The sequence below is a fragment of the Thermobia domestica genome, chromosome 6 (assembly GCF_964235325.1).
Source record: "Thermobia domestica chromosome 6, izTheDome1.hap1.1, whole genome shotgun sequence".
NCBI lineage: Eukaryota > Metazoa > Arthropoda > Insecta > Zygentoma > Lepismatidae > Thermobia > Thermobia domestica.
In genome coordinates this window covers 77,106,972-77,133,865 of record NC_137459.1, presented here as the reverse complement: position 1 = coordinate 77,133,865, position 26,894 = coordinate 77,106,972, and the positions used below count along the sequence as shown (strand labels likewise).

The window sequence follows — 26,894 nt, the reverse complement described above, 5'->3', positions numbered from 1 at the left end:
GTATTATCCATGTATTTAGAGTAATTTGGAGTAAACTTCTTGAAGTGTGGGATGAATACTGATCAATATAAGTCTATCTAACTTATGCTTTTATTCTACAAAGTTCGCACTACAATCTGATATAAAAAGTACACAAGACTTACTATAACTTCCTCCATGTTGACTCTGGAATTATTATTTAAATAATTAATATTTTTCTGACCGGAGTATGCATTTCTTTATTTAACACCTACAGAAAAGGAAAAAGAATCCCAGAAGTGATTAAGAAAATGAGTAATTAGGACATAAAAGAAGAAGATGAAGGAACAGTATATGAAGTGAAATGTAAGAAATGTAATATGATATATATTAGAGAAACAAAAAAAGCTTAAAGAAAGAACAAAACATAAGGATGACGTGGGAGTTAAAAGAGAAAATAACACGATACCGGTATATAAATGTAAAAGAAACAGGACATGATATAGATTGGGAAGGGGTACAAGGTTTTGAGAAAGAGAATAGAACATTAATAAGAAAATGGAAAGAAGCAAGAAGGATTAAGAGAAAAAAAACGAGAAAGATAATTGAATTGGACAAATGGACTTCAAATTCATGAATTATGGGGTAGGTTCTTAGAAAGAGAAAAATGATACATATATATATATATATATATATATATATATATATATATATATATATATATATATATATATATATATATTAATAGAAAGTTTTTGTATAAAATTTTAAAATGAAACGTTAAATAAAAACACTGGTCGGCAACCTATAGGTTTCAAGCTCCTGAGTTCGAATCCGTAGCCTGTTTTTCTCCAGGGCGTACCAGTTTTCAGTGAGGAGGGAGGTGTTTCAATATCCACTCAAAGATGCTATTCTCTACGAATAATAATTTGCAAGTTATAATTTAAATATCAATATAAATTATGCAGATAAAATTGCATAAAAAGTTAAAGTTTAACACTTGCGTGTTACTTGGTTTACCCACTACTCTTCTAATTACTACAGGGTGTCTCACGTGTCACATTCCAACAGAAGTCTGCCAACATATTCACACTCCATTTGCCACTGTAGCGCCTCTCCATGGTAGCTATTTGCTGGTGAAACCTTTCCCCGTGTTCGTCAGAGACCTCCCTCAAGCTGTACATTTCAGGGAAGAAGTCCAGGTGGCAATGCAGGAAATGTAACTTTAGGGACATATTACATCCCATGTTACGAAATGAAGTAATTAACCTGTCCACAATGTCTTTGTAATCAGGTGACATGATTCCCTAGAAAGTTACTGCACACTTCTCGAAAGGCCTCCCAAGCCTCACTTTCTACTTCATTAAGCTTAGAAGAAAATGTAGTATCCTTAAAAACGTCTCTGATTTGAGGTCCCGTAAAAAGACCTTCTTTTACCTTAGCCTCGCTGAGTCTTGGGAATAGTTTTCTGAGATGATTAAATGCTTCACCATCCCGGTTCAGGGCTTTGACGAAGACCTTGATGAGCCCTAATTTGATATGAAGGGGTGGTAAGAACATTTTCTCCGGATCCACAATACGTTCATTAACCACGTTCATCTCCCCTGGGACCAGTTGCTTCCTTGGCGGCCATTTTGCGATGGTGTACTGATCTTTGGCTCGACTACCCCATGACACAAGAAGCAGCAGTGCTTTGTGTAACCTCCTTGTTAACCGGTGAGGATCGCAATAACCTTAAGGTCAGCGCATACAGACCACTGGAACTGTTCGTACTTTATTTTCTGCAATAGGTTTCGCATGTTCTCGTATGTTTCTTTCATATGTACAGTATGAGCAATAGGGATGGCTGGCTTTTCATTGGCATTCTGTAGTAACACTGCCTTGAGACTTATCCTAGAGGAATCTACGAATAGCCTCCAATCTTCAGTATTGTAGTTCAACTTCAGTTGTCCAATAAGCGATGGAATGACACTGCAATACACCAAATCACCCTCCTTTGTAAAATTAGGAACTAGTCTCACCTCTCTTTTCCTATACATGGACATATTCACATCTTGGTTTAGTAGATTCCATTGTTGAAGACGTGATGCAAGCAACAGGGCCTTAGACTTGGGAAGGTTTAAGTCTCTGATCAGATCATTCAGCTCTTCCTGACTTATCACATGTGGTTCTTTAGTGTCAGGCACTGGAGCGAAATTGGGATCTGACTGTGTACTCGATGATTGTGCAACATCCTCACAAGCAGCAGGTTCTTCATCGGATGAAGTACTGCACAGGGTGTATGAGTCTGGTGGTACGGGTACAGGCAGACAAACATCATGTTTCACAGGTCTCCTCGCGGAATCCAAGTTAGGATACTGTATTTTATGCTTCATGTTTTTTGAGAAACCTTTTATATTAGTTAGGCAGAAGTAACAGTCCGAAACATGATCACGGGGCTCGCGCCAAACCATAGGTATGACGAACCTAATCGATTTATGTGTACCTTTCAACTATCCTGTGAGAGTACGCGCACACGAGTTACAACTTTGTTTCGGAGCCCAAACGCGATCCTGGTCGCCGATTTTACACCCGAATTACAGATGGTAGCCTGTTTTCAGGAACGGTGACAATGGCCTACTTTGTCCCTTGAAAAGTATTTCCCCACATATGTAGCAGAATGAATCTGTCGAATTGTTGCAAGTTCTCGGCATGTTCGTTTAACGCAAATGTCAATATTTCACGCATAAATATTTTTTACCTACAGTATTCACATACACAGCGTAACACCACCTTCTAACACGAAGATCAACTCGAAACTGAAATATTTGTTTCACGCGACAATGTGGTGTATGCCTTGGCACTTAGGGAGCCGACGAATGATCGCAAGTTGATTACGAAACCTTTCTCCGTCAATAACGCCTAGGTTTTAGTGTATGCAGTGTGGAACGACAATAAATCTTTGCAACCTATGGGGAGGGGTACGTTTCCGGAGGGTCGTGAGCTAGAGAAAATAATGTTCCTGCGATATAGCCTAGTAACAGTTCTTGGATTAAGATAAAAATTCAGAATTATGCACTCCAAACACGGAAAACACATATTAAATACGAAAAATACGATTTTTCTGTCAATTATGGAAACAGCTCCGAAAAAAAAAAAACTTACGTTCTGGAACTTTCTCGATGAGATATTCGTAATCAGCGTCTCGAAATCTATCCGGTACACCCTTTGCCCTCGTGGGAGGATTTTCATGACGACCAGTGTAATAATGTCCTATTGTTACATAATATAAATTTAAAATTATATAATAAGCAACAATAATAATTGTAGGTAAATTATTTAATATTATGATGTATCTATTAGGCCTACCTACATTACTATGAACATACATATTAACGTCTGAGAAAGATAACGTTACGTTATGGAAACTTTACGAAATACTTTATTCTTAATAAAGAAGTGCATACTCTGGTCAGAAAAGAAATATCAATTCTTTAAACTCACTAATGATTAACAACCACCATCACCAAGAACAATGAGAAATGTGTCTATGCCTACAGGTATAATTTCGAAATTCACTGCACGAAAATCAGGGAAGGACTGGATGGAAAAGTTGGGATCACCATTCAGGGATGGCCATTATGCCAGGATGGAAAATAACCAGATTCGAAATCAACCCCCTGCCCCAGTAGCGAATCAAGAATGATCATCATTGCTTTATATGTATTCCCTAAATTGTCATCTGTTTTGTGTTCAATGTTTCGTCTAATTCAACCGAACCAATTGTTCTTGCAAATTTGACACCCATAGTTTGTTCAATGACAACATAATAGTATTTAATTAATTTCGGGCTGGAATTTTTGCCTTAAGAGCCTGCCTTACTAAAAATAATACAAAATCTACAATTTTTCTTTTGCTTGTTTACTCATAAGTGAAAAAAAGGTAATGAAATGTAACCTACCATAATCATAGATTATGTTATTCTGCAACAAAATATGGACCTAAAAATTTTGAGTTTTGCCATCCATAGAAATTACAGTGTTGCCAGAACAACAACGTCCCTAAGATCTAAGTTACGGCAGCGACTAGAGGAACGATCTCAACTGCATTTTCTTACGCATGTTATTTTGGTTTCCTGTGAACTATTTTCTTAAAAAAAAACATTATTATTTAGTTTTAGTAACTGCATGCTAGAACTATTTTGTTTATTATAATCTAAATAAAAGTATTTAGTTTGTAATAATACTTAAAATACCCACATGTACATTTAATTCATGTACATTCGCGAAATGCCCCCTCGGGATTCGTGTAAAACTGATTCAAATGTGAAGTTCTCAGCGGCCGTGTGTGTACTGTACTAATTTTAGCGGCTTATACCAGTAATTTGCATATTTATGGGCCTTTGTATATCTGGAATTGAATCATATACTATTATAACACTTGAACACAAAATTGCTTTTAGTTTCTTTAGACGTAACTGGACATAAATGTGGACATATGCGAAACAAATTGGATCATGTACTGCGTCTCTCACACATGTTACCCACCCCATCCGCCATATTCGATTGAACATTTTTTTAACGAATGGAAATAGGTGCAAATGATGCACTAAACTCATGCACATTTTTTTCTCTGAAATTCGCTGGTGTACAGAATTTTACCGAGGCTCGTACCATTTGGAAGGTATTGCATGTTAAATCCCTCTAGGCACTTCGTGAATGGACATTGCAGGGTAATATCAGTTACGCTTACGTTTTTTGATGATGATGTATTTATTTAAAAAAATAACTATTTACAACATTTAATTTTGTTACATTTCTGTGAGTAATCGTTATTACTTCCATCTTATACCATAATAAGGAAGTATTGTATTACGCTCAGAATGCCTAAAGTAAATCCAGATACGACTAGATTTGGGTGAAGACCTATCATTTGCGTATTGACATCGATGTGTCTGTATGTAAGTACGGTCAGAAAATATTTCATCAACGATAACTCACGTAAAAAATCACACACACGCGATACCTTGCAAATAGTACAAGCTACGGTAAAATTCATTACGCCAGTCAATTTACGAGAAAATCGTACATGAATTTGATGTATCACTTGCATCTATTGTCATTTGAAAAACATAAAGTTGAATCTAATATGGTGGATCCATGATGAGAGCCGGGGTGTGTAACATATGCCACAGAGGCAGTACTTGATCCAATTTGTTTTGCATATGTCTACATCCATGTTCAGTTACATCTAAAGAAACTAAAAGCAACTTTGTTTTCGAAATGAAAAAATGAAATCTTTAAGTTTTACGTCCCACGATTATGCCGGTTTGGCTAAAGGAGACGGTGATGATAAGTGATGAATGAAATGGTGGAATGAAGAAAGTGGGAGGAAACGGGAGAACCCCGAGAAAACCCACGCACACGGTGTTTGTCCACCACAAAGTTCACTTCGCGGGGGCTGGGATCGAACCCGGGACCTCAATCACCAGATGTAAACGCTCTACCACTGAGCCACCGCGGCTCCAACTTTGTTTTCGAGTGCTATAGTAGTGTATGAATGAATTCCGGATACATGAAAGTCCATAAATATGCAAAATATCCTGATGGGTACCTAAAATTAGTATAATATACATTGCGCCTCGGAGAACTTTTCATTTGAATCAATTTTACAGGAATCCCGAGGGGACACTTCGCGAATGTACCTTGTTAGATCGCACGACTGTGTTAGCTGGCAGAAAGTTAAAACAAAGGAAAACTGATTAAGACATTAATTGAGAAGACATCTTCTTTTTACGAATAAGAACGATGATATAGTATACTATAAAATTGAGGGAAGAAAGACGATAGCAATGAAGAGTGATATTAAAGAGGCAGTTATTATGTAAAACGAATATATTACCTGAGGATAATAGTGTATGAAAGCTTCTAGTTTGTAGCAAATAACACAAAAATGGCACAGTACTTTTAACAATAATGATATTCAACAATAGTGAAAACATGTATGATGTATTCAGTGAACAAGAGGATCAAGTCCACTTTTTGGTTATTTTTGGCATAATTCACTTTAAAGATTTCTATCTTAAGCTTCTTTTAGAGTCATGTCAAGATATCGTTGATAATTCCTATAATGTAAAAACTAGTGTTAACTTTTTATTGTACTTAACTCTGTGTCATACAAACTTTATGTATTTTTTTTTCTTACTACTTCCGTAATTGTACCTGATACCCTTGTACTCTGAACGAACCATATGCAATACGGTATTTAGTTTTCGTTTCTTGAGACTGTTTATTTGCCTTAGAAAATAATGCATAGAATGAACTTTTTTTTCTAAAGTTGCATGAATAATTTGTATAAAAAGCTTTGCATTGATCCATTTTCTTTCATTTCTAAAATCTCTATTTACTTTGTTAAACTCTCCTGTAGCAAGGACAATTATTCTTGTTTTCCTTTAATACATGCCTCCAAATGATACGTAAGGAAAGAAGCCTTTTTTTCTCGAGAATCGACTGCAGAGTTTATTTGTTAACGAGCTCGTAGTGGCTGCATTCACTTCGGAAGTATTTGATGACGAATCGTTCGAGTGGGCGAGTTTCGATAACTTTCGTAAGTCAAATAATGAATGTACTTGATACTGTCTAATGAAACATCTAACTTTCTGTAAAGATGTTCTCAAGTACACGGTTCTAAACACTACGATCGCGTAATTACGTTCTGAAAATTCAATGGGCGTTATTTATTCTCTCCTAACAAAACTATATGTACATTTCAATGAATAGTTCTTGATACTGTAAGAATTATGCACAATGTTTGTTGTGAAAATTGGAATACAAAGGAACTCAACTGTGTCTGGAATTAAATTTGTACCACAGATTTGTTACACGGTTATACAGAAAGAATTAAATTTTTAATACTGTGCAACATCTATAACCTTGAGGAATCAGTATAGAGTAATGCCTCCACGCATAAGGCTCTATACGTCTTTGTATTGAATCAAAGAGACAATAGACGAGTTTCCATGAAACCGCCTGCTAACCTGCTTATAGCGTCATTGTCTGCTGGAAGACTCGGAGAAACAGGATACCGATCATCCGTATTCCACGTATGCTAGACTAGCTATGTGTCAGACAACTTTGCTTTGCCAGAGAAGCAGCTCTATCCGTTGTTTCTTGAAGAAGGTTTGCACATTCCGGGAAATATATGGTCGGATATTATCATGCTGAAATAAGACATCCAGACTTATATGAAAGTAGAATATATATATTCAGTCTTAGAACGCCCCTGACGTAATGTCCACTGCTAAGGTTGTCCTTAATGAGTACTACCCGATTCGTTGTCCGAATGTCGTGGGCATTGTTCTATTTTGTCCATTACTTCCTCATGCTCTGTATATGCACCAATTTTACAATACAAAAAAAAAAAGAAAAAAAAAGAAAAGAAAAAAGAAAAAAGAAACGAATATTGCAAAGGGGCTCTAAGTCAAAAGCTTGAATGTTTCTTCTGATTTCTTTCAAATTAGTAATGGCTTGAGTTAGAAAGGCTTCTGCTCAGAAAATCACTTATATAATGACCAGCAGCCTTTCAAAAGTTAATCACGACCAAATTAATAGTGGTAGTCTCCACCAACGGCACCACCAGTAGATTAGCAGCAATACCTTATTCGCATTATTTCTCTTTCAATTTTCGTTAAGAAATGTTCTCTTATTACAATATCAATTTCATTAAAGGCGTATCTATGGTGCTAGGAGTATCTTCTGATCGCATCCTGGGTGTGCTAGGAGTATCTTACTGACACAGGGCGGTGAACTTGGACTTAACGGCGTCGGGTTGTCACTTTTCAAATCAGTGACCCAGGAAATAATTTATTCAAAATTACTTTTAGGCCAGTTCTATCTACCCTCACTCGTTTTAGAGCTAGGAATGACTTGCCTTAAAGCATTTTTTTTTTCTCAGATTATAAATCATATTTGTACCAGTTTGGTTGAAATAATTCCATGCTTCCATGCTTTTCAGAGTTATAGTGGAACCCTCTCTCTCTCTCTCTCTCACACACACACAAACACAATATATATATATATATATATATATATATATATATATATATATATATATATATATATATATATATATATATACAGGATGTCTCACCTAACTTTGCGACCTGAAATATTTCCGAAATGACAAAAAAATGTGACAAATCTAGTGACGTAAGAAAGTACCCATGTCCGGGGCCTATAAAATTCTGTAAACAATAAGTGTCCCCAAGGGTCCTATCATAGGGCCCCATGGGCCAACTTGAAAATTTCAAAAAGAAACCACCTATTTTTATTGCAGATTCTGATTCTGCGATCAAAACTAAGCAACTTTTACCTGAAGCACTTTTTCGTTATTCTAATAGATGGCGCTGTAATCGCAAAAAGTGAGTATCATCGTACGTACGTCTCCTAACTTTGTGACCTCAAATATTTCCGAAATGACAAACAATGTGACAAATCTAGTTACGTAAGAGTGTACCCATGTCAGGGGCCTATAAAATTCTGTAAACAATAAGTGACCCCGGGTTCCTATCATATAGCTTCAGGGGTCAACTTGAAAGTTTTAAATGGAAATTCCCTATTTTTATCGCAGATTCTGATTCTGCGACCACAAATACGCAAATTTTGCTTAAAGTATTTTTCGTTATCCGCGTAGATGGCGCTGTAATCACAAAAAAATGTCATCGTACGCTACCTGGGATTGATAATAAAGTAAATATCTCGAGAAATGCACGAATAATTAAAAAGCACGAAATACGTGTCCAATATTTTCATTTCAATGCAACCGTGGTAGACCATTACGATATGGAATGGAAGGTTTTTGTGTTATGCAAAAAGAAACATCTTCCCTAGAATTGTGAATGTCAAGCAGACCAATATTTTTGCTAAATATCACGTGACACTGACAGATTAAGTAAGATCATTATTTCCCACTAGTACGTAAAAGGAAAATGACAAAGGAGATTTCACAGAACGAATTTAGAAAAGCGGATAAAGCGCAAAGAAACTTAATTGATAAACAGGGCAGGCCCGTATCCACGGTCTGGGGTGCCGCCCCCCCCTAAATTTCTGCTGGCCCCTCTAAAAGTTTCACAGTAGGCTTGCAAATGAACTATAATATGGTTGGATCGCCCCCCTAACTTCTACCAGCCTCCCCTCTACATTTTTGGGTTGGCTACCCGCGTGATAGTGGATTATTGTAAATGATTTTCCCGATTTCAAAGGTTAATAACTCACCTGTGTTTAGTCACAGTGACATGCTGCTTACGTTAAATCACAGAAAACTCAAAATTATTTTTTTGTTTATAAATACATGCGTGTTATGTTCCTTGTCAAAGTTGCTAAAGATGGGTGTCGTTTGTAATTCAACATACATCAGTTTGATAGCTTAATTCTTGTCACACTCTTTCTTACATTCCACAGTCAGGAGATCCATCTGCTTCTTAAATGCATTCTTTTCTCAGAAATGTGACTAATGTCATGTTGTTCAGCAGCTTTGTGAATGCTAAGTTGAGTATTTTCAACAAATAACTGCAACATCAAGCTGTTTGTCTCCGATTTCGGTCGACTAGAAATGTTACAATCCTTTATAGTTACCATTTCCTCCACACGTCTTACGACACACTCAATAGTAGATTTCGAAATGGGATTGTGTGGAACGCGATTTTTTCGTTAAATATTATCCTTACTTCAGCACATGATCTTTTGTGATTTCCCAATCCTCGTATCATCGAGAGCGTTAGAACTTTACTTCGAGAACTCTAATACATTCCAGTTGAAATACAGCTTGAGTGTTCAAAGGTTCTCTGTAATAATGCTTACCGCTAAAAATATCTAATGGCTTCTACTTTGCTGGACCGTAATTTACAATCAACCATAATAATTTACAGAATATGACATATTGGTGACACACATGTATCTTCTGGTCAAATGTTATTTGTTCCACTAAGTTTGTACGAGCACATTTACTCTCTTAGATCTACGGATCAACTTTACATGTTCATATTTACTTTTTTTCTTTTCTCAAATGGAATTAAATGCAGTTTCAAATCAAATCATAATTATGCACATCTACATCACCGTAACAACAAAATGATGATGTCCTTTTAAACTTTAATAAATCCATCGATCAACCTTATGTGTTCACTTTCACTTTTACCTCTCAGTTCATACATATCTACATAAACATGACAAAAATTAATAACTTAATTCTCTTTTGACATTATGTCCGATTATCAATTGAAACTTCATGTCCCGACGGAGAGCTAGAGTTAATCAACTTTAATAGTGTCCACAAGTTTACAGAAAAATATCAGCTTTTGAAGAATATTCTTACAAACATGTTCATAACTTTATTTGTTTGCAAGTCTTAGCACCAACATCACACAGCATGTCCAGTTATTGAACCAGGTTTTTATTTATTAACCTCAGGTGACATACAATGATATTATTTGCGATTTATGTCCTATCTAGGAGGACAACGAAAAACATACATAAACTAAAAGTTGCGTGTTTTCGGTCGCAGTATCCGAGTTTACATTACTGTAGAGGGGTTATATTCGGAATTTTGTAAAGATGAATGCAACATTATTTTATGTTAGTTGAATAGATGTTTTAAAATGATTGGACACGTACTTAAATTGCAGGTGAATTTCACGAGGTATTTAGATTATCGTCAGCCTTCGGTGGGTGACGTGATATCCACTTTTTATTACAGCTCCACCTAGTACAATAACGAAAAAGTCTTTAAGTAAAAGTTGCTTAGTTTTGATCGCAGAATCAGAATCTGCAATAAAAATAGGGGGTTTCCATTTGAAATTTTCAAGTTGGCCCTTGGGCCCCTATGATGGGACACCTGGGAGCACTTGTTTACAGAATTTTATAGGCCCCTGACATGGGTACATTCTTACGTAACTAAATTTGTCACATTTTTGTCATTTCGGAAATACTTCAGGTCGCAAAGTTAGGTGAGACACCCTGTATATATATATATATATATATATATATATATATATATATATATATATATATATATACAAATGAATGAGGAAGGCTTTTGTCTTGCTCTGTCAGAAAAAAAAAAATAGGTTCCAGAAAAGCAGTATGGTCTTCTGTTCTGAAAACGCAACTCATATGTCGAAATGTATTTGAGTTCTGTTTACAGAGCAACACCGTACTAAAACTATTAAATTCCAGTACCGGAGCCCAAAAATACTTTCGATTCAATCACCATTAAGAACCTTAATTCGAACAATCCATATTATGGTCCTCTATGGACCGCCTTTAAACGCATTTCTCTAGCATTATTGTCTTTGATATTATCCGTTTGGAAAGTTAATTTACCTACACTTTCAGAGATGTCCACTTCTTTAACATTCCCTTTTCAAACTTTTGTTACATACCAGATTTGTTACTTTAATATGTCATCATTTCCCACTCGTTATCAACAAGATTTTCTCCGCTGCGAAGAAGGTATATATATATATATATACAGGGTGGGCCATTTTAATCAATCCACGGAAATATCTGCAAAATGAAAAAAACATATTTAAATAGAAGAAATGTTTGAAGTACACGTTATACATTGCTAAGGGGGAAAACCAATTTCACCAAAAGTACCCCTCTCCACCCTCCGTAAATGGGGGTATCGTGGGTTAACTTTGAAATGTCAAATGGGAATATGGGTCGAGTAAAACCTCGTTCGAAAGGTCTTGGAAAACTAAGTAACGCTGTACCAAAAGATGTTTCATATGAAGCACCAGTTTCAAAATGGCCGCCATGATATAGTTCGGAAACTCCAGTACCCGTAGAATGAAAACCATGGAAGGTAAATGAATGGAACAAAATTGAAATACGTAAATATCATAGGGCATATCGAATGATGTGATCCCTGTGATCCCAGCGGCTTCCGTGAAGGGGTCTTGTGGGCTAACTACAAAATTTCAATGTCCGACCGGACAACGGTTCGGGCGTACGCTTGACCTACCCAATCCTGTTTGGAAGGCAGATTTCATGGATAGAGAATTGGTGCACTGAGTTAATAACAGTTACATTTTGATTAACTATTAGCACTCATGTCATATTGTGAGCTTGAGGGACGAAACAGTGTGTACGTATAAAACCCCGAAATGCTTTCCGAATAACCAGCACGTATTGTATAAAATTTTCTGTGGCGACGGAGATTAGCAAATTCACACGTTTGTAAGTTCCAGCAACTGCATTATTCGACAACTTCTTTCGTATAACGTTCCTTCTGTTTTCGCATCAAATCATACTCAGCCATAGAGATATGCGTTACCATTCAAATAAAATTTTGCCTTTTTTTAGTCACTAGAGCGTCATCCTTACAAACATGTTTCAACCACACCATACCTGTTTGTAGCGTAACCTTAATTTGCGAATTAAAGAGTTCTCATTTGAACTTTCACAGTTACTTTCCACCCCACTCACATACAGAGCGCAGGAAGAGATTATTTTGCAGGACTTGGATTTCTCTATATACATTATGGCAATTTTACTCTAACATATTGAAGTTAGCCCCCAAGATACCTTCAGGGAGGCCACTGGGATCACAGAGACCACACCATTCGATATGCTCTATGATATTTACGTATTTCAATTTTGTTCCATTAATTTACCTTCCATGATTTTCATACTACGGGCACTGGAGTTTCCGAACCATATCATGGCGGCCATTTTGAAACTGATGCTCCATATGAGACATCTTTTGATACAGCTTTACTTAGTTTTCCAAGACCTTTCGAACGAGGTATTACTCGACCCATATTCCTATTTGACATTTCAAAGTTACCCCCCGTTTCCCACATTTGCGGGGGACGGGGAGGGGTACTTTTGGTGGAATTGGTTTTCCCCCTTAGCAATATATAACGTGTACTTCAAACATTTCTTCTATGTTTTACCATTTTTCAGATATTTCCGTGGATTGATTAAAATGGCTCATCCTATATAGCTGGAAACACAACGTAAGTGAATGAAGTTGCTGTCTTTTACGCTAGGTGTCGATGGCCAGAATCCTTTTTCAAACAGTAACTTCATTCACTTATATTGTGGGTCCAGGTAAATGGGAACGTTACATTTTCATTTAACATTGGGCGCATAAAGAGTGTACAGCCCAAACAGCTCATCCGATTAAAAAAAAAAAAAAAAAAAAAAAAAAGTCTTTCACTTTAGATTGAAAACATCAATTTTGGAAACGGTTTCCCCTCTTACATTTTAACTCTGATTATAAGAGTTACTTTTGAGACACCTTATATATAATAGGCACGGCAAAATTTCAGGGGTGAATTCCTTATGGATAGACAAGTTCATATGACCATATATCGTTACAGAGTAACGATCATTGAGCCGCCTGACGGTGTGAAATGGTCACAGTTTGGTCACCCCTTAATGAGATTTACTTTAAACTTCAATATCTCAGCCTGTGATTAAGCTAGGAAGATAATTTTGGTAGCAATGTGTTCCTAAGGAAGAAGCTTTTCCGCCGATATGCATTTTATGTATGTGATGGTACCATGGCGGAGGGGGAGGATAAAGTACATGCTTTTTTGTATCAGTTTTTTTTTTAGGGGGGAAGATATAGGAAAATTTCAGGGTTGGATTCCTTATGGATAGACAAGCAAAAAGATCATGTGACCATATGTCGAACCATTGAGCCACCTGGAGATGTGAAACAGTCACATTCTGGTCTCCCTTTAATGTGACTAAATTTAAACATCGGTAGCCGCTGTGATTCGCTGTGGTACCTATCCACATACATCAAATACATATTGGTCGAACATTTCATCCTTCAAGAACACATTGATACCTAAATTATCTTCCTAGTTTAATTAGGGGTTGAGTTATTGAGGTTTAAATTGAGTCACATTAAGGGGCGACCATAATGTGATTATCTCACACCGTCAGGCGGCTTAATGGCCGTAGCTCTGTAATGATGCATTTCCCCACATATGGGCATCTGAACTTTTTTGCCTGTCTACCCATAAGGAATTCACCCCTGAAGTTTTGCCGTACCTTTTTGTTACACCCTGTATATAATTCTCAAATATTAGAATAATTATAGTTGATCAAATATTATGATTAATTCATGTAAATTTTTTGTACAAACCATTTTCATAAAGGAAAATATTAAATCAATGTTCTTCAAAATATAAGTAGTTCTTTCTTTCTTTTTTGTAATGTAAGAAATATGTTAATATCCTCCTTTTGTAATACCATTCTTTGCGATATGATACCAAAAGTTTCAACTCAGTAACGTGTATGGTCAAAAATCTTAGTTATTCGTTATTTCACGCATTTTGCGAAACGGAAAAGCACAATTCCTTCATTGCAGTCGTGGTTGACCAACCAGGAATAGAAGAATTTTGAATAAATGCTCTGCCGTTATTTGCATGACAGAGAGTTCATGGTTCGTAATATAATTTTAGCGTAATGGAGCAGGATTCCTGTTGCATAATTTGGTTGCTGAACTATGAACATTTTCAGCCTATAAATATTCTGTTTGACAAAGTGCTGCTACCTGTGTGTATTTGTGACTGTAAATAGCTATATAGATAGAGACAGAGTGGTAGAAAAGAGGGATGCTCATCACGTGCAAAATAACACATTTAAAGTACGAAAAACTGTATATAAAAAGTACTCTTTATAAAAATATTCTGGATATACCTAGGTATAAGAATGTCCGAAAACTTACATGAATCATATTCATGTGCATCTTTATAAGGAGTTTGGTGTACCAAAATTCCTTCATATACAAGTATATTGCCTTGTCCGTGTGTCCGTTCAGGAAACGAAAAATTCTAAGAACTTGTTGATGGATTAACACCAAATTAGGTCAGAGAAGTCAAGAAATATGAACTAAGTTCGTTTTATGAAGAAGATATCGGCCCAGAAGTGATAGAAATCAACTAATAACTATATTCTTAATGTTGACGAAAATGAAATGCAATCTTCCAGTTTAACGTCCCACGTTTTTGCCCCGTAGTCTAAGGTAGACGGTGATTAAAGCAAGTGAATTATGATGGAAGAATTGGTGGAATGCGAAAGTGGTAGGAAAGGGAGTACCCTGAGAAAACCCACGGACACGTTGTTGTCCACCAGAAACTTGCTTGACCGGAGATTTTTTTTAACGCTGATCACTATAGAACAAAAATTGTAATATATAGATATAAGTGGGTTCTTGCAATCGATTAAGAGTCCCTTTCATATTCATCCTTAACTCTGTGGCCCGCGTGGCGTAGTCGGTAACGCTCTCACCTTCGGTGCGAGCGGTCCCGGGTCCAATGCCTGGTCGAGGCAGTTGGTCGAAAAAGTGTAAAAAGCTTTTCCAAGCCAGCCGTCCTAAATGGGGTTTTCGTAGGTTTTCCTCATTCACACCAAGCAAATGTCGGTATAGTACCTCACATACAGGTCCCAGACCGCTTCCTTCCTTCCTGTTGAGATTTGTTCTATCTTATTTTATTTAGCAATAGTTTTCATACAATATGCTACTTGACCCCCGGTTCCATTTGCCAATTTTGAGTTGGACCCCGCCTGGGACCCTGCGAGTGCCCCGGGGGCAACATTTTTTCATTCAAAAGGTGGTGGGCTCCCAACACTAATTTGATATGTATTCGCTGAGTTTCCTTACCTGACCGTTTCCGAAAAATCTGACCCGGAAGCTGACTTTGTAATATATAGTATGAAGCTCAATTTCTAACTTTTCACGCTTATATCTCTGCAACGGTTGCGATCGAGGATGTATCACTTTTCGTGTTATGTTATTTTGGGACAAGGTATCCAACGACCATAGTCTCGACTCGAAGTCAGAAATGCACTTGGATAGGTTCCCTCGTAAGAATGTGCACCACATTTTATCTTAAACCCGTATTCAAACCGGAAGTGCTATAATTCAACCATTCGTAATTTTAACCGTGATCGCCATAGAATGAAAACCGCAATATATATCTAAAATAAAAGTTTGTGCAATCAATTAAGAGTCTCAAGAATATACTCCACTTCCAATATAATATCTCTACTAAAACCGGAAGTGGCAGAATTCATCCAGTTCCGGTTTAACGTTCAACACTATAGCATACAGAAAATTTAATAGATAGCGAGGAGCAGCTTTCTGGAATCAATTAAGCGTCTCGAGAATGTATATCATGTTTACCATATTTTCTCTAGTAAAGCTGAAATTATTACACATACACTACCACATCCGGTTTCAATATTGATTGAATAGAAACATCAGACACGTCGTACAAAGCAAACTACTTCACGTGATATACACGTGACACTGCTACTTGTTTCTCTGTAATAAAGCTTAAAGTAAGTTATAATTAATTTATACTTTATTGTTAGAAGTATGTGTGTCACTGTTAGGGGTATTAATATCATTGTTGAGAGTGTGTGTGTCATTGTTACAACAATACAGAAGCAGCAATCGATTCAATTTGATACTTAGCAGAGACAGGTGCGCACCCAGGAATGCTTGTTTGTTGGGGTTCAAGCTTTACAACAACCCGCTACATCTATGTAGTATTGAACCTGTATTATCCTGCATCAGAGAAGACAATAAGTAATTGACTTCCACCTATATTTTCAGGGAGAAAAGTACAGAACTGGATTGTTTCTATAAGACAAATACAGTGAAACCTCTCTAAAGCGGACAGCCGTGGGGAATCAAAAATTGTCCGCTATAGAGAGGTGTCCGCCTTAGAAAGATTTCAATATTTTCATACATAAATTAATAAACAAGGTGATATACAATTAGAAGAAAATATTTTTGCATGAATCACGTATTTATAAGTATTACCAAAGTGTTACTGGACCTGCATTATCTTGCGCCATCCAATTCGAGGCACAACATGGGAATAAGATGTTATAGTTCTCTGCATTTTACACTTATCGCTACTTACTACGTTTCCGGTGTGTTGCTTTAATTTGTGAGTTAATTGCAGTCCAGCAATGACTTTTTAAAAAGGCAATATGCGTACCCGTGGTTAAAAATGCCAAACTTGTCTTATGTTTGGTTAGACATTTCAGCGGGACAGTAGAATGATGTGTTATTCCAAACAGTGGGCAACTGCCAATCACTTTTTTTTTTTTCTGAAGCAGGTTGGGTAGGAGTGCAATGCAAGCAAAGGATATAAGGGTGTGGTGAAACAGATACCCTTTCTCTGGGTTGCTGAACAGACAGCTGAGGAGGCAAAATGTTGTCACACCCACATGTTCTTCCTGGTGACATACGTACGAATTACTGAAAGTGTATTTTTACTGCACTTTCAACTTGTTTCTAGAGAAAGTGTCCGTAATACGGAGGTAAATAATACCTATAAAAGACAAGAAAGACTGTCCTTGTCCGTACTAGAGAATGTCCGTTTTAGAGAGGTTTGCCAATATGTTTTTCCTATTACAGTGTTTGGGGATTACAAAATATGTCCGTTATGGGAGGTGTCCGCTTTATAGAGGTGTCCGTTAGTAGAGGTTTCACTATAGTACAGATGAAGTATAAGGTGAAAGTTTCATTTTACATCAATCATTTCCCTGTTATACAGGTATAGTTTTACTCAGAAAATGTATAAATATGTGTTGAATTAGGAAGTTTTTTTTCGGGGATCCGGACCTGGTGGACCTTCTGTGGGTGCGCCTTTGCATTGTTACAAGAATAAAAACAAAATAGATGCAATCTGATATCTAGCAATGCTCTCTGCATATACGGTACGAAAATAATAAACAATATTCTCAGTAGATAAAACAAAATTAATTATTACAGGCAACGAACGAAATATAAGGTGTGTTGTAAAAGTATCAAACCTTCGGTTGTCAAAAATACATTTATTCCTTTGGGAATCGAAAACACTAATCTCCTTCAAAGTAATCAACTAGATAATGGACACACGTTTTGGAATGGTGAGCAACCGTACCGTCGCGCTTCCCATTGTGTCATCTCTTGACTCAAATCGGGTCTCTTTTAGTGACATTTTCAGCTCGGAAAATAACGAAAAGTCACAAGGAATAACCCTCCCATCGGGAGATAGCACTACTCGATCATATGTAAGACCCAAGGATGTTATAAAATAGAGGATCTACCCATGCGTATCTTCATTATTTGAACTCAATGAAGCCATAAAACAACTAAGCATCGTCTGAGCCGGCACATCTGATTGGTTACTCTCGTTTCTGCCATGATTGTTGGCTCGAAACATTGTGATCTTAGTGGCGCGGAGTGGGCAGAGTAGGTGTGGCGAAACTGTGACGTATGGCTTCACGATTTTGTTGTATAGGCAGATCCTCTATTTTGTAACATCCTTGGTAAGGCCCTTCCGTACCAGAATGGCCACCCGTGTAGATTGTTCGCAATTAATTATTGCGTATTAATTACTAGTGGTGAAGCGTAATCCCACAAGTAGGGTAGGCCCGATAAACTAATATTCCCATTTAGCTCCACTACAAATATTCTGAAGTGCAATTCATATTTTCTTTTGTCTCGGATTCGCAGGGGGGGGTGAGAGGAATTTTCTTCTCACTTGCTGTTTTTATTTCCTGCATATTTGAAAATGGAGGGAGAGGAAAAGAAAGGAAAGTACATTATTACAGTTAACTGTCAAGTTTCTTGAATAAGCGTTTGTTACTTGCATCTTCCACTTTAAAGTAAATACAATTCTGGTTTAATTAATTCATCAGGAGATAATGACTTCACTGGAAATGTTAATACTCAGAAGGAACTTCATTTGAATCAACGCAATATATTTAATATTGCATTCTAAGCAGTGGCATATTTAAGGGGGTGGCTTCAGTTGTGCAAGGTAATAACCCTTTATTTGAATATTTGACGAATAAAGGAAACAAACAACCGAAATATTACAAAACGTTTGTCTTATACTTGTCTTTCAATGAATATACATGTTCATGCGCATAACGGGAATGCTAAAACAATTCTGTTGTAGATGGAATAATTCACTTCCCTTTCCAGACTGATTTTAGTTACGAATGGTAATCTGTAGTAACATGTCAAATATGCATTAGCTTTACACTATGAAACAAGTGCTCTGCGATTATATTATCATTGTGGTAAACCCTGGATCTCGAGCTAAACGTCCCTCGTTTTAGCCCAGTAACAGATTATTATTTAGATCATTATTATAGACTTATTTTAATGGATTTTTTAAAGTTATTTTATTTTTATTTGAAAAATTAATTGAAGAAACAATCTATTCTGGTAATGAGAACACTAATGGACGTAATTCTCCATAGAAGCTACCATACTGATACTCACCAGGGAAGCTAATTTTAACATAAATTGGACAGATTGGCAAGTCTTCTCAGGAATTGTATACTCTATACTGTATTATCTTATTATCGAGTCAATCAGGCAGAAAGTTTATTTACTTATCTCACCACATGAATCCAAGCAAATTACGAACGGTGTAACCTTGATTGATGAAAAAGGTAATGTTTTCTCTTTCTTACCGTTGAATTCAACGGGTATTCTTCGATTTATGTTTCGTAAATCACTTCTCTCGCAAAATAATGAAATTGATTGAGTCGAATACAAACGGCAGCTGTTCAAATCTGAGAACTAGATCCAGAGACGCAAAGAGATAGCGGATATTGTCAGAGAATTTCCTCTTTGACTGTGTATAATCAGTTTGAGCAGATAAACCAAACATGGTAGCAGAATGAAACACATCATTAGAGTAACCATAGATAATGCAAGCCGTTTCAGATGGAGTAATTGAATGCACGTCCCTAATGGGTGTGGTAACGCTCATGTAAAGAGCGCACAAATTAAAACCCAAAGGGTTGGAAACAAAAACGACATGTACTCGCTGCAGGGAAGGTTTCATTGTAGACCGGAAAACGAGATATCATTGTGAAGACGAATTCTTCTATGACAACAGAGTGAGTGAGAGAGAGAGAGAGAGAGAGAGAGAGAGAGAGAGAGAGAGAGAGAGAGAGAGAGATTGCCTACAGTTGTCTCACACACTTTCAATTCCCTGTCTAGTTTTCTTAGTTGATGAAACCCTGTTAGTTTCATGCAAAACAGCTTCAAATGAGTTAATTTCTACAAACGTTATGCTAGTTGCACAAGCATAGAGGATGTTTGAGAATGAGTTAATTGATTTGTTTCGATGAATTATACTTCAATCGGTCAATCAGATAGACTACGTCTAAACATACATATATACTAATTAGTTACTAAAATAGTCTCTTTGAATAATTATGTCTTGCCTATATATATATATATATATATATATATATATATATATATATATATATATATATATATATATATATATATTATTAGTTTCACGATTATGCTCCACGGCACTAAGGAGACGTTGAGATGATAATGAAAGAAATAATGGAGTGAAAAAATAGGGGAAATGGGAGAACTTCAGCTAAACACATGCACGCTAAATACACGTGTACCAGAAAGCTTTCTTGGCGTGGAATACTATTGAACCAGAGACACCACGTACCAGAGGTGAGCGATCTCTACCACTTAATCAAAGCTGCTCCAATGTTTCCTTTTCTTTTTTCTTAATACATATTTCATACAACTTACAATCATGCACTAATAAACTCATGTAATACATGTTTAGTCACTGCTAATTTAGCGTTAAAGGCAACAGATTTAGGGACCTCTTTAGAGTCCCTTTTTAGCGTCGTATTAAGAGTATAACTAACCCGTGATGCGAACTTCCATATACGTATACCGAAGTTTGCGTTACACGTTAGTCTAATGCTTAACACGACTTTAGAAACGACCCTGAGTAGGGCAATTAATGCTTAATTTTGGAAACACAGCGTTTAATAAGAAGTGTTTTTTACTTAATTTTTGTTCAATTTAGCAGTATTATATATATATATATATATATATATATATATATATATATATATATATATATATATATATATATATTGTCATCTTTATATTTACGAAATGTGTTGATATTGATGATTTTCATTATACATTTAAGCATGCACAGCTTCCTTTAAGAACAAACATAAATTTAAAATATTCATTTCGTCAAACTATAAAGGTAACCAAGAAAGTTAGTCGGTTTTTCACCCACCACCTTCGAACATCCATATGTCACCTAAGACGTACATGGAAGATCAGAACTACCTCCCATCAGCATTGACAACCGTCTTCCAACGTCCTGAAAGGCCGTGGATTATTACGCGGTAGAACTTGACCGTGAAGCGAAGAAAAATTGCATCTAGATTTGTACTTGGGATTTGAACTGGCGTCTTCTAAGGTGTTGTCCAAGGAATGGAACAGGTGATAATCGGACCGTGCAATGTCCTGGGGTGTGGCAAATGCAACAGTGTTTCCCATCCAAAGCGTAAAATGGTGTCCCGGGTCATCTTAGCCACGTGGGGCTTAGCGTTGCCTTGTAACAGAACCAGGTTATCATAAAATAAGTATGGCTGTTCAGAGAACTCTGGAGACGTAACCGCTCCACAGAATTCAACCGAACTTGGTAGGGGTATATTTGAGTGCATGCAGAAGCGGTTGCTGTAGAAAATAAAATTAGTTCTAATTTTCGCCACCAGATATAATTGTGGCACTGTACAGCACCAAGTAAGTGCAGCATGGAAGAAAAAAGAACACTAGTAATGCTAAATGATAAGAAAGGCTGTAGTTACCTCCCCTGTGAGTCTCGTGGCATCGGTTACCAATGCTATTAATACCCCGTGGTCAGTGGCGGATTTCCGCTGAGGAGGCTTTTGAACTGAAGCGTCCCTTTAAAATTCTTGGATATCTTACAAAAACGAATTTAAATTTTACTCCTTCCTGTGCTCATAGCCTGCAAGCTCCCCCAAATTTCTAGGAAAAGATTAGTGTCAAATCTCGTCTCCAAAGGCTATTGTGTTTCTACAGTAAGTGTGGTATGGAAGACAAATTATATTGATATTCAATGAAAGAGATCGTAATTATGGCCCCGTACAACGCGTGGCACTGATTTGTACCCCTATTAATAACCCCGTGGTGTAGTGATGTGTTATGGGCGATAGCGGAGATGCGAGGTCTTTGATGTGAAGGTCTCTGAACAAGAAAAACCCATGGTGACCAGTACCGTATGAGATGATGATGACTGTAAGGACGGGACCTACAGGTTAACATGGGATCCGATTCGCGTGTGCGTTCACCGGAAATCGAACCCGGGAACCCTTGATCATGATTCAAAGAGTGTGGGACGAGAAAAGAAACAAACATCGGATGGTCATCAATTCACTTCTGGTACATAGTGGCGCTCAAACCCGTATTGTTGAAACACATGCAGGTATGAGTAAGCACCTGGAGGGATAATTACAGCCTTTAGCATTACTAGTGTTCTTTTTCTTCCACGCTGCATTTACTTGGTGCTGTACAGCGCCGCAATTACCTCTGGTGGCGAAAATTGGATGTAATTTTGTTTTCTACACCAGTAGCTTCTGCATGTTCCCAAATATAATCCTACCAAGTTTAGTTGCATTCTGTCAAGTGATTACGTCTCCAGAGATCTCTGAACAACGATACTTATTTTATGATAAACTGGTAGTATGTTGGATATACCCACACCAACAACTGACCTTCGCCTTATTTCCATTCGCATTCAACTCACGATGTGATGGCCAATTGAACACATACCTCCACAAAAAGCGACAGAAGTTTCTTGATTACCTTTATACTTAGCACCGTCTTCAATTTTACACATTCATTTATTACAGGTTGTCGGAACATTGAAAAAAACATTGATTATTCATAAAAAATAGATACCAGCTGATGAAGCGTCCGTCGTTGCTGCGATAAAACTTAAGAAATTGTAGCTTTTTCAAACAGTAATTCGTAATCCTAATTTGGAAACGCTGGGATAGGTGCGAAGTTACTTTTTAATGGGGAGTTCATATACCGAGTTTAATAAACTGGTAGTATGTTTGCTGTACAGGCGTGCTTTTGAGATACTCCATTTTTGAAATTCATTTCATTCTTCCCTTAAGAGATAAATTTTAAAGATGGTGGCGTTACAAAAGCCCGGCTTTTTGTAGGTTCTAAGCATGTGTCAAAATTTATTCCAAACGGTTCAAGAATGGCAATGAAACAAATGTACAAACATTCAATATTTATAGATAAATTGAGTGCATCTTATCATTTACTTACGTTATTAAAGATTTATTATTTGTAAGCTTTGAAAAAAGTTTACCTTCGTACAAATAATGAGCTGTTTTACAATATAACTCTGGTTTTGTTATTGCTAACATATGGAGTTAATTGATATTTAGACAAAACAGTTCTCAACGTCTCAAACTTCCATTAAACATGTAACAGGAACTAAACACTCTAGAACTTTCAATGAAAACATTAGTTTCGTTCATTAAGTTGTTACATCTTCCTAGTTATTTTTTTAAAATCAAAATATCCAATATACTTCAGTCAAACATTTTCTTGCAAGCCTTATACCTGGAGAGCTACATACAGTGTAGCCAAACTCAAACTATCACTTAACTCAGTATGACGTGCTTATTCCGTAGAAAATACGAAATCTCGATTTAGGAGCCCTTCAAAAACTTTGTGGCCCCTCATCCAAAAAAAAACTAATTATTGGCCAAGATCGCAACATTTTGATCCATTTTTTATCATTCCTAAAATTCTTGTTTTTTCTCTTTTTAAAAAAAATAATGTATGGAACTACTTGTATAAGGCTGAAATACAGAAAATTTATTGTTGTAAATAAACTTTTTATTAGCTCTGAGAAATGTTATTACTACATAAAAAGATAATTAGTTAATGTAGGTTAGTTAATGCCAGTTTCTGACATGGTATAATCACGCATTGGCTTTTGATATTCCTTTCTAATAAGCAAATTAACTAGGGCTTAGTACTACTGAAGACGACCATAAATCTGAATAGTGTAATTAGTAATTAGACATGAATTGTAGCGAGATGAACAATGGTCAATTGTAATGAGATTATTAAGCACAAGCATATGGTCCCTGAATGCCATGCTTTAATTGACAACGCGACCTCCCACAAGGCACTAAACTCTGGAACTGTTCTAAGCAAGGCCACAATTGAAACCTCTCAGATGCAGAAACGCTGAGAAACAGATCCTATCAATATAAATAGTTGACGTTCCGATTGTAACCATTAGTATTCAAATTGTCATAATATCTCGTTAAACAAAGCATAAACGGAAATAAAATAAAACTAGTTCAAGGATTTAATTTTATATGTTTATTTTTTCAAAGACCTTTAGAGTTTGTTTTAAAGTATGAACTTCATTTTTGAAAGCGGAAATCTTAATTAGCACAAACAAAATGAAAGAAATGCATAATTTATGTTATGTAAAAGTAGCAATTGCATATTTTTTGTTGCAATGTCTAATAACGTTGCACAATGCTTTTGATCTTTGCCAGTAAAGGGTGTCCCAAATAACGAAGTATTTTTTTTAAATTATTAGCTTGCAACACTGCAGTATATGTGACGCCACCTAACGTGCAGAGCATCAACTAGGTACCATGACATTCAGTCACCATGAAGCAGTAGGATGATGGTGCTCAGCGTGCGTAATACTGTGAAAGCGTGTTAAAATAATGCGTGTTAAAGCGTATTAAAATAGTCAACTCCCACGACATGCTCATGTTTCGTCTGGTCATGCAGTGTGACCTTGAGTTCAGAAGTTCGAAGACACACGTTCGATGTTGAATATGAAACACGCAGGTCGACTTTGTAGTACTCGAACACAACATAGATTTTGCCACCACTGCCATTGAGCGAACCCCAAACCACTATGTTCGATGATAAGCATCACCTCTGCAGCTGTATAGGTCAAGTGTGTACCGCATAAGGAATTTCGACTTTAAGTTCCACCCATACAAACTTTAGATTATCCAGCAAATGAAACCAAATTATTATGAGCAACTTACATATTTTGTACAACAATTTTGACAACATTGGAAACTGACGAGATGTTTATTGACAGGATCTGGATGTCAGACGAGGTTCAGTTTCATCTCAAAGACTTCGTGAATAAACAGAATTTCAGATATTAGGCTCCTCAAAACCCGCGTTTAGTGCAAAAAGTGCCATTACACAGTCACAAATTGACTATATGGTATACAGTATCATCCTCTACCTCCATAGGCCTATTTTCCTTTTTCTTTCTATTTGTGATGATTATGGTGATGGAAACGCAGTGAGCGTCAATTCCAAACGTTATGTTGCTATGGTGAACAACTTCCTCGCTAAACAACTAAATCGCTTTTCACAGATTCATAGTAATGTGTGTTTCCCCCAGGACGAAGCAACATCGCACACAACTCGCCAGTCAGTTGCCGCGTTAAGATAGTTGTTTGGCAATCGATTGACTTCTCGATTTTGTGATATCCCATGGCCCCCAAGATCCCCAGATTTCATTCTGTGGTTTTATTTTGTGGGATCACCTAAATACAAAAATGTACGAATATCGACCAGCATCACCTGAGGATTTGAAAACAAGAATCATCGAGGAAATCAACCAGATTCCTGTGGGCATATTTATCATGCAATGCACGTTGTTCATGGACGGCTTCAGGAATGTCTACATCAAAACGGTGATCATCTTACTGGCTTCATCTTCAAGACACGAGGCCATTTTGTAAATATGTATGAACTAATTCATTAATAGCATACCATATACTATTCATAGTCATGAATAAATTTAGTTTAAAAAGCATCTCCTTTTATTCTCTACTTCAAAAAGCCCGTTATTTTGAGACACCCTTTATTTTGACATTTTCCTTCCTGATCAATTGTATGTACAAGTAAAGTAAAAATCATGGAATGGACACTAAATAACGTTCTCTAGTGCATTTATTTCACAGACCGTGTTCTACAAAAGTAAAATATTATATTTCTACATCTGTTTCATGAACAGTCAACAACACTACTCCTCAGTTTTCAACCAAACCCACTTTTATAAATTTTTACACTGATCCCATACCCAGGGGTGCAATGTCTGTACAAGGGAAAAAGTAGAAAAAAAATCCTTACTGCTAAATATAAGAACCGTTAAATATAACTTAAGTTAGAATAAATATGATCAATACAAAAAATGAGGAACGCGACCCTTATTATAAATAGTTTTATCCTCTGTATTATCATAAAAACGTACTCTCATTTACAGAGAGAACAAGGGGAGGTGGGCCTTATCATTGTGTATATTCAGAATTCAGGATTGCACTAGTCATGTACAGTATGTGTAACTTGTCATAGCAGAATACGTGGTTGACTTGTTTTGCTTTCAAACTTTCTCACCAGCACCTGTTGATTTTGTAGAATAGAGAACCATGATACTCTAAAAATCAATCTATATTCTCGCAATCGCTAAGTGAACAATATAGGTTTATTATATTTTCACCCTGCTGGTTGCCAGCAGCGTTGCCAGACGTACAGTCTTGACCTTATTAATACAATAATTTGATCTATCTTGCGGTATACTGTCCTACCCCAGCGTTTCCCAACCTTGCTCAACTTGCGGCACACTACAGGTGTAACTTGAATTATCGCGGCACACCCATATTATATATATATATAATTATTTTTATTATTATTATTTGTAAATATAAAATACCGTGGTATTTTTATGTGATTACTGATCTTCTTACAGAGAAGAAAGCTCGATCACTGATTTTCCTCCGTGGTAAATCATTATACTTATTTTTCATTCTAATTTTAAAATAGAAAACAATTGCAATAAAATATAGGACTGGGTTTTTTTTTTTTTAAATCCACTTTCTTGTTCGAAAACTGTATCTAACCTTTAACTAAAAGGGACGATCACTAAATAACGAACAAATAAACAAATCTATACTTTTAAAACACAAATATAGGTATTTTGTATGTTTTGTTGAATTTATTGAATGATATGTTAAAATTTCAAATTACGAAAT

General features: G+C 36.4%; 1 protein-coding gene across 1 annotated transcript in view; it reads left to right on the top strand.

Annotated features, from left to right (window-relative positions):
• LOC145688064 (uncharacterized) overlaps positions 1-26,894 on the top strand; it is a gene marked incomplete in the record, with an annotated part of 846,580 nt that overhangs the window by 756,788 nt on the left and 62,898 nt on the right.